Consider the following 10378-nt stretch of genomic DNA (forward strand, 5'->3'; position numbering starts at 1 on the left):
CCTCCATACTGTTTTCCAGAGTGGCTGCACCAGCTTGCATTCCCACCAACAGTGTAGGAGGGTTCCCCTTTCTCCGCATCCCCGCCAACATCTGTCATTTCCTGACTTGTTAATTTTAGCCATTCTGACTGGTGTGAGGTGGTATCTCATTGAGGTTTTGATTTGGATTTCCCTGATGCCGAGCGATATTGAACACTTTTTCATGTGTCTGTTGGCCATTTGGATGTCTTCTTTGGAAAAATGTCTGTTCATGTCTTCTGCCCATTTCTTGATTGGATTCTTTGTTCTTTTGGTGTTGAGTTTGATGAGTTCTTTATAGATTTTGGATACTAGCCCTTTATCTGATATGTCATTTGCAAATATCTTCTCCCATTCTGTCAGTTGTCTTTTGGTTTTGTTGACTGTTTCCTTTGCTTTGCAAAAGCTTTTGATCTTGATGAAGTCCCAATAGTTCATTTTTGCCCTTGCTTCCCTTGCCTTTGGCGATGTTTCTAGGAAGAAGTTGCTGCGGCTGAGGTCGAAGAGGTTGCTGCCTGTGTTCTCTAATGTTGACATCTTAACAATGTTAAGTCTTCCTGTCCATGAACATGGGATATCTTTCCATTTATTTAGCTCTTCTTTAATTTCTTTCAGCAATGTCTTCAGCTCCTTGGTTAGATATATTCCTAAGTATTTGGTACTTTTATATACTATTATAAATGGAAGTGCTTTCTTAATTTCCTTTTTGGATTGTTCATTTGTGGTGCAGAGAGAAACAACTGATTTTTGTGTGATCTTGTACTCTGTAACTTTGTTGAATTCATTTTTTAGCTCTACTAGTTCTCTTGTGGTTTCTTTGGGATTTTCTATATATAGGATCATGTGATCTGTGAGTAGAGATAGTTTCACTTTTTTCTTTCCAATTTGGATGCTTCTGTTTCTTTTTCTTATCTAATAAATCTGGCTGGAATTTCCAGTTTAATGTTGAGTAGCAGTGGTTAAAGTGGGCATCCTTGTCTTGTTCCCTATCTTAGGGGGAATATTTTCAGTCTTTCACTGTGGAGTATGATACTAGCTGTAGGTTTTTCATAAATACCCATTATTATGTTGAGGAATTTTCCCTCTATTCCTTGTTTTCTTTGTTTTTATCATGAAAATGTTGGATTTTGTCAAATGCTTTTTCTGTATCAAGATGATCATGTGTTTCCCCCATTTATTCTACTAGGATCATGTATTACATTGGTTGTTTCTCTTAGGTTGAACTACCCTTACATTCCAGGAACAAATCCCACTTAGTTTTGAGGAATAATTTAATGTGCTGTTGAGTTCAATTTGCTAATATTTTGTTGAGGATTTTTGCATCTATATTCATAAGGGATGTTGAGCTTTAATTTTCTTTTCTTAATCTAATTTTATTATTTAAACTTATTAGAATAAACTTATATTTAGAATTTCTAATTTTATTATTTATTTTTTCTTTAAAAAAAATATTTTATTTATTTGCTAGAGAGAGAGAGACAGCAAGAGAGGGAACACAAGCAGGGGGAGTGGGAGAGGGAGAAGCAGGCTCTCCGCTGAGCAGAGAGCCCAACACAGGGCTTGATCCCAGGATCCTGGGATCATGAACTGAGCCAAAGGCAGATGCTTAATGACTGAGCCACCCAGGTGCCCCTAATTTTATTATTTCTAATCTAACTTTTCTTTATCTGGCTTTAGTAACAGGGTAATTCTGACTTCATAGAATAAGTTGGAAAGTATTCCCTTGTTTTTGTGAAGAGTTTAAGAAGGATTGATATCGGTATTAATTCTTCTTTAAATGTTTGATAGAATTCACTGGTGAAACCTTCAGGTCTAGAACTTTTCTTTGTTGGAAGGTTTTTGTTTGTTTGTTTGTTAATGTTATTTATTTATTATTTATTTATGAAGTATAATTAACATACAGTGTTATATTAGTTTCAGGTATACAATATAATGATCCGACAATTCTGTACATTTCTCAGTGTTCATTAAGATAAGTGTATCCTTAATCCCCGTCACCTATTTCACCCATCCTCCCCACCCACCTCCCCTCTGGCAACCACCAGTTCATTTTCTATATTTAAGAGTCTGTTTTTTTAATCTCCTTTTTTCATTGTTTGTTCATTTGTTTTGTTTCTTAAATTCCACATATAAGGGGTGCTTGGGTGGCACAGTCAGTTAAGTTTCCAACTCTTGGTTTCAGCTCAGGTCATGATCTTGGGGTTGTGGGATTGAGCCCCACATTGGGCTCTGCGCTCAGTGCAGAGTCTGCTTGAGTTTCTCTCTCCCTCTCCTTCTGCCCCTCACGCCCAGCATTTGCTCGCTCTCTCTCAAATAATAAATTAATTAATTTTTAAAATTCCACATATAAATCAAGTCATATGGTATCTGTCTTTCTCTGATTGACTTATTTCACTTAGCATTATATCCTCTAGGTCCATCCATGTTGTTGCAAATGTTATTTGGCTGAGTAATTTTCTATTATATATATATATACATACCACATCTTCTTTATCCATTCATCTATGGATGGACACTTGGGTCACTTCCATATCTTGGCTATTGTAAATAATGCTTCAGTAAACATAGGGGTATGTATATCTTTTTGAATTAGTGTTTTCATTTTCTTTGGGTAAATACCAGTAGTGGAATTATTGGATCATATGGTATTTCTAGTTTTAATTTTTTGAGGAACCTCCAAATTGTTTTCCACAGTGGCTGCACAAGGGTTTCTTTTTCTCCACATCCTTGCCAACAATTGTTTTTTCTTGTGTTTTTGATTTTCAGCCATTCTGACAGTTGTAAAGTGATATTTCATTGTGGTTTTAATTTGCATTTCCCTGATGATTAGTGATGTTGAGCATCTTTTCGTGTGTCTGTTGGCCATCTCTAGGTCTTCTTTGTTGGAAGGTTTTTGATTACTGATTCAATCTCTTGTTATAGGTCTGTTGAGATTTCTGTGGTTTTGTTTGTTTTGTTTTGTTTTCTGAGACAGTTTAGGTAATGTGTGTGTATTAGTCAGGGTTCACCAGAAAAACAGAACCAGTGGGATACATATTCATATACATAAACATATATACATACATATATGTATATATAGTATACACACACACACATATTATTTATTATAAGGAATTGGCTCACACAATTATGGAGGCTGGCAAATCCCAAGATCTGCTGAGTGAGTTGGCAAGCTAGAGACCCAGGAGAGCTGATTTTTTAGTTCCAGTTTAAGTCCAAAGACCTGAGAACCAGGAATGTCAATGATGTAGTTCCAGTCCCAAGGCTGGCAGATTTGAGACCCAGGAGTAGCTGATGTTTCACTTAGAGTCTGAAGGCAGGAGAAAAGCTGGTGTTCCAGCTCAAGGGTTTTTAGGCAGGAAGACCTCTCTCACTTGGGGCAGGGTCAGCCTTTTCATTCTATTCAGGCCTTCAACTGATTGGACGAGGCCCACCCACCTACATTAGGTAAGGAAATCTACTTTACTCAGTCTACTGATTAAATATTAATCTCATCCAAAAAAACATACTTAATGGGGTGCCTGCATGGTTCAATTGGTTGAGCATCTGACTCTTAATTTCAGCTCAGGTCATGATCTTATGTGGTGGAATTGAGCCCTGTGTGGGGCTCTGCACTCAATGTGGAGTCTGCTTCAGATTCTTTCTCCCTCCCCCTCTCCCCCTCCCCACTCATGCTCTCTCTCTAAAATAGATAAATAAAACATTTTAAGAAAATCCTCAAAAAACTCCCAGAATAAAAAATTTTTAATTTAAAAAATAATAAAAAACCAAAACTCCCAGAATAATATTTGATCAAATATCTGGGCACCCCATGGTTTAGTCATGCTGATATGTGAAATTAACTATCACAGTGTGTTTCAAGAAATTTATCCCTTTCTTCTAGTTTATCTAATTTGTTCATGTACAGTTGTTCATAGTATTCTAATACTTTTTATTGCCATAAGATTGGTACTACTATCCCCACTTTCACTTCTGATTTTAGTAATTTGAGTCTTCTTTTTTCTTACTCAATCTTACTAAAGATTCGTATTTTTTCATCTTTTCAAACAACCAATTTTTAGTTTTATTGATTTTTATATTGTTTTCTAAACTCTGTTTTATTTATTTCTGATCTATTATTTATTTTTTCTTCCTTCTGCTTGCTTTGGGTTTACTTTCCTCTTCTTTATCTAGCTTCTTAGATATAAAGTCAGGTTGTTGATTTGAGATTTTTTTTTTAATGTGGTTTTTTACAGCTATAAATTTCCCTCTGAACACTGCTTTCATTACATCCCATAAGTTTTGGTATCTTTTTTTCATTAGCCTCTAAGTATTTTCTGATTTCCCTTGTGATTTTTTTTCTTTGATACATTGGTTATTTAGGTGTGTGTTGTTTAATTTTTACATATTTATAATTTTCCCAAACTTCCTTCTCATATTGATTTATTTCATTCTGTTGTGATCAAAGAACATACTTGGTATGATTTCATCTATCTTAAGCTTATTGATACTTGTTTTAAGGCTTAACCTATGGTCTAACTTGGAGAATGTTTCATGTGTGCTTGAAAAGAATGTGTATCTTGTTATTATTGGATTAAATGCTCTATAGATGTCTGTTAGTTCTAGTTGACTTGTACTGTTTTTCAAGTCTTCTATTTCCTTGTTAATCTTTGGCATAGTTGTTTTTATATATTACTGAAAGTGGAGTATTGAAATTTCCAATTATTTTTTATGAATTGTCTATTTCTCCCTTCAGTTATGTCATTTTTTGCTTTATATATTTGAGGCTCTTTGTTAGAAGCATATATGTTTATAATTGTTATATCTTCTTAATGGATTTATTTTTTATCATTATGAAATGCCCCTTTTTGTTTCTTATAACAGTTTTTCTTTTTCTTTTTCTTTTTTTTTAAAGATTTATTTTATTTATTTGACATAAAGAGAGACAGCAAGAGAGGGAACACAAGCCGGGAGAGTGGAGAGGGAGAAGCAGGCTCCCCGCTGAGCAGGGAGCCCGATGCGGGGCTCAATCCCAGGACCCTGGGATCATGACCCAAGCTGAAGGCAGACACTTAATGACTGAGCCACCTAGGCACCCCAACAACTTTTCTTTTATTTATTTATTATTTTTTAAAAAGATTTATTTATTTGAGAGTGCACACATGCGTGGAGGGGGGCAGAGGGAGAGGGAGAGATAGAGGGAGAGAAGCAGACTCCTCACTGAGCACAGAGTCTGACCTGGGGCTCAATATCATGACCCTGAGATCATGACCTGAGCCGAAATCAGGAGTCCGACAGTCACCTGACTGAGCCATCCAGGCATCCCAACAGTTTTTCTTTTAAAGTCTGTTTTGTCTGATATTAGTATAGCTGTTTTGTAGCTTTCTTTTAGCTTGTGTCTTTAAATGCAAAAGTGTGTCTCTTGTAGACAGCATATAGTTGGGTCATTTTTTTTTTTTTTTAAGATTTTATTTATTTATTTCACAGAGAGAGAGACAGCGTGAGAGGAAACACAAGCAAGGGGCGTGGGAGAGGGAGAAGCAGTCTTCCCGCCAAGCAGGGAGCCCGATACAGGGCTGGATCCCAGGACCCTGGGATCATGACCTGAGCTGAAGGCAGATGCTTAACAACTGAGCCACCCAGGCGCCCCGGGTCATGTATTTTTAAATCTATTTTTCCAGTGTTTGCCTTTTAATCGGAGAGTTTAATTCACTCATATTTAATGTAATTACTGATACTAGGTTTTATGTCTACAATTTTGCTGTCAGTGTTTTATATATCTTATGTCTTTTTTTGTTTCTCAGTTGCTCCATTATTGCCTCCTTTTTTGTTAAATTGATATTTTCTGGTATGCCATTTTAATGACCTTGTTGTTTCTTGTACTATATTTTTGAATTGCTTTCTTTTTTAAGAATTTTTTTTAAAGATTTTCTTTATTTATTTGACAGAGGGCACAAGCAGGGGGAGAGGCAGACTCCCTGCTGAGCAGGGAGCCCGATGTTGGACCCGGTCCTAGGACCCTGGGATCATGACCTGAGCTGAAGGCAGACACTTAACCGACTGAGCCACCCAGGTGCCCCTTGAATTGTTTTCTTAGTGGTTGCCCTGGGCATTATAATTATCATAATTTATATTATTTAATTTATCCCAGTAAATCTTATCTTCATCTTATTTTATCTTATCTTTATCTTAATAAGTCTTAATTTATGACAATCTACTTTGCTTCTATATAGTTTGCTCCTATAAACTTTGCTCCTATTTAGTTTCATTTTCTTTTCCCTCCTTTTTGCTCTTACAGGCATACAAATTACATCTTTATACATTGTGGTGAATTATACATTCATCAACACAGATTTATTAGTATTGCTTTATGCACGCATCTTTTAAATCAGAAGAAGAAAAGTTATAAATATGCATTTATACTATCTTTTATATTTTCCTTTGCAGTTACTTTACCAGTGCTCTTTATTTCTTTGTGTGGATTTGAGTTACTGTCTAGTTTATTTTATTTTAGCCTGAAGGACTCCCATTACTGTTTTTTGTAGGGAAGATTTGCTAGCAATGGATTCTCAGTTTTTGTTTATCTGGTCTTGTTTTCTCCTTCATTTTTGTTGGATAGTTTTGGTGAGTATAGAATTTTTCTTTCAAAACTTGAGTATGTCATTCAATTCCTTCTGGCCTTCATGGCTTCTGATGAGAAATCAGCTGTTAAATCTTATTGAGGATCCCTTGCACATGATGACTCACTTTTCTCTTGCCTCTCTCAAGATTCCCTTTTTGTTTTGTCTTTTTTTTTTTTTTTTTTTTTTTTAAAGATTTTTTTTTATTTATTTATTTGAGAGAGAGAGAATGAGAGAGAGCACATGAGAGGGGTTAGGGTCAGAGAGAGAAGCAGACTCCCCGCCGAGCAGGGAGCCCGATGCGGGACTCGATCCAGGGACTCCAGGATCATGACCTGAGCCGAAGGCAGTCGCTCAACCAACTGAGCCACCCAGGCGCCCTTTGTTTTGTCTTTTGACAGTTTGATGATGATGTGTGTAAGTGTGGATCTCTGTATGTTTGTCCTGTTTGGAATTTGTTGAGCTTCTTGGATGTATAGACTAGTCTTTCAGTCAGCATGGGTAGTTTTGGGCCATTGTTTCTCCAGATATCATTTCTGCCCCTTTTTCTCTCTCCCTTCTTTCTGGATTTCCTATTATTTGTATATTGTTATTCTTGATGGTGTCCCACAAGTCCCCTAGGCTCTGTTCATTTTTCTTCATTATTTTTTTCTGCTCCTCACGTTGCATAATCTCAATTAATTTATCTTTAAATTCATTGATTTTTCTTCTACCTTCTCAGATCTGCTCTTGAACTTCTTTGAAATTTTCATTTCAGTTATTGTGCTTTTCAACTCCAGAATTTCTATTTGGTTATATTTTTTAAAGTAATTTCTGTCTCCTTATTGATAATATCTATTTGGCAAGTCATTGTTTTCATACTTTCTACTAGTTTTTTTAGACATAGTTTTCTTTACTTTGAACTTATTTTAAACAGGTGACTTAAAGTCTTTGTCTAGTAAGTTCAATGTCTGGGCTTCCTTGGGGTCATTATTTATTGATTGCTGTTTTTCCCCTGTGTATGTGTATGGGCCAAACTTTTTTTGTTTCTTTGCATGTTTTGTAGTTTTTGTTGAAAATTGGGACATTTTATTTTATTTATTTTTTATTTTTTATTTTTTTAAAAGATTTTATTTATTTATTTGACAGAGAGAGAGATACAGCGAGAGAGGGAACACAAGCAGGGGGAGTGGGAGAGGGAGAAGCAGGCTTCCCGCGGAGCAGGGAGCCCGATGTGGGGCTCGATCCCAGGACCTGGAATCATGACCTGAGCCGAAGGCAGACGCTTAACAACTGAGCCACCCAGGCGCCCCGAAAATTGGGACATTTTAAATAATGCAATGTGGCAAGTCTAGGAATCAGATTCTCTCCAGAGTTTCTTGTTGCTGTTGTTTGCATAGTGACTCTTCTAAACTAATTCTGTCAAGTCTATATTCTTTGTTGTGTGTGGCCACTCAAGTCTCTGCTTTGTTAGCTTAGTGGTCAGTTAATGATTGGATAGAGGTTTCATTAAATCATTGGAACCAATGAGTCTCCTAGTTTTTGCTAAGGGGATATGTGTTTATACTCTTCTGAGACTATTTTTGAGTCACTTGCTGACATGCAGGACACCATAGGCTCCCAAACATTGTGGAACACTGAAGATAAACAAGAGCAACTGCAGTCTTCAGCAGCTCCCACATTTTCAAATCTGGGGAGACCATTGCAATGTAGATGGAGGCAGCTCTCTTAGGGCTCCTCTTTCTGCACAGTGAGTCCCTTGTGGCTACTGTCCTGGTTTCTGGTGGTTGTTCCTCACTAGAGTCTCCTTTGTTTTATGCAGTATAATTTCTTTCTTTCTTTCTTTCTTTCTTTCTTTCTTTCTTTCTTTCTTCTTTATTTTTTTTAAGATTTTATTTATTTATTTGTCAGAGAGAGAGAGCACAAACAGGGGGAGCAGCAGGCAGAGGGAGAAGCAGGCTCCCCGCTGAGCAGGGAGCCCGATGTGGGACTCGATCCCAGGACCCTGGGATCATGACCCGAGCCAAAGGCAGACGCTTAACTGACTGAGCCACCCAGGCATCCCTCTTTCTTTCTTTTTTTAAGATTTTATTTATTTATTTGAGAGAGAGAAAGAGAGCGGGAGAGGAGCAGAGGGAGAGGGATAACCAGGCTACATGCTGAGTGTGTTGCCCAATGTGGGGCCTGATCCCATGACCCTGAGATTATGACTTGAGCCAAAACCAAGAACCAGATGCTCAACTGACTGAGCTACCCAGGCACACCTGCAGTATAATTTCTAATGCCCGCTCCTCCACCCCTCAGCTTAAATTCAGGCTAAAGGTTCCCCAGTGCTCCCCCAGCCCTGAGCCCTGCTTCATTACCAGCCCCTACCTTAGGCCAAACTTCAACCCTTGCTCCCACTCCTACAACCTTCTTTTCCAGCCAGATTAGGATCTCTGGGGTATCATCCTTTCCTAGAACCCAGCATGTGGTACAATCTCTTACCTCAAATGAAATTTAATACCTGTTACAGAAGTGGCTTGAAAATTTGTGAGTTTTAATCTTTTTCAGTATAGCCTGGCCTCCCAGGCCTATGTGCCAGTTTCCATTCTTCCTAGAGAATTTCCTATAAGCAATAATATTTGGAACCAACTTGAGTGCACCACCTTTGAAAGAGTCCATGTGACACTGGTGGGTCTTAGCTTGCATAATCCAAGAGTCTCTGGTATTGATGCAGCCTCATGGCAACCAACAGACAAATCTCAGCTAAAGAATAATCATAGGCTTTCACAGCCTTCTGTGTTTATAAGCCAAAGCAGCAAGGATCTAAGGAAGATTGGATTGTGACACCAGGAAGTTTCTATGTGAGGGGCCTGCAAAGTTCCAGTTAGGGAATGACCAAGGGAAGAGTCTGAGGCATAGTCTGAGAAAAGACCTATCACAGAATTATTACCATCAAGGAATTCAGAAAGCTTCCTAGTGAAGGCTTCGGGGGCTGATTCTGTAGAGGAGATAAAAAGTGACTTGTTGAGTCACTCAGAGAATTGGTCAGAAAATGACTTATCGATGTGTTCAAAAGAGAACCTAAATTGGAAGCAACTGGAAAATCCATTGGTTTACTTGGACAGGAAGCTGGGGCAAGTCTATCACAGTGGGATCCCTATAGGTGTGTATTGTTCATGGCTTGCTGCCAATTATACATTTGCCCCCTCCTGGGAAGTCTTATAGCTGCTTGGAAACTGGAAATTTGGTACCCTCAATGACTTAGGAACACTGCCTGAATACCTCTTGGAAGGTATCTTCCGTTCCTTGATCTAAGTAGGCATTAGCTGAGCACTAGGAAGCCCAGGTTATATAGTTTTGGGTGTGGCAGAGGTAGAACTTACCTCACCAGGTCCTTGAATCCATAAAACTGTTACGTTAATAGAGACCCAATCATGGTTTCTTCCCTGGTCCACTTTTCTCTCTCAGCCACTCATGTTTTAGGAATGGCTAAGCCAAGTTTGCTTAGCTCTTTGAAAGAAACCATTATGTAGATTAGAGGACAGGCTGATCACAAAAAATTCAGTCCCTACCCTGGATAGTTCTTTCCGTCCTCCCTCAGCTGTGAGCAAGGAAGCCAGAGGACCCTGAGATGCTGGTCGTGGTTCACATAGGACCCTCAGTCCAAGAAGAAGAGCAGACAAACTTTTGCCCATCATCCTGGACAAATCATGGAAGAATGCAAGTGCATGGGGGACACGAGAGGCAGTCCAGAGTCACTTCCAAGTGATGGCAGGACATGACCCAAGGGATAAGAG

The sequence above is a fragment of the Phoca vitulina genome, unplaced genomic scaffold (genome assembly GCF_004348235.1).
Source record: "Phoca vitulina isolate PV1807 unplaced genomic scaffold, GSC_HSeal_1.0 scaffold94, whole genome shotgun sequence".
Taxonomy (NCBI): Eukaryota; Metazoa; Chordata; class Mammalia; order Carnivora; family Phocidae; genus Phoca; species Phoca vitulina.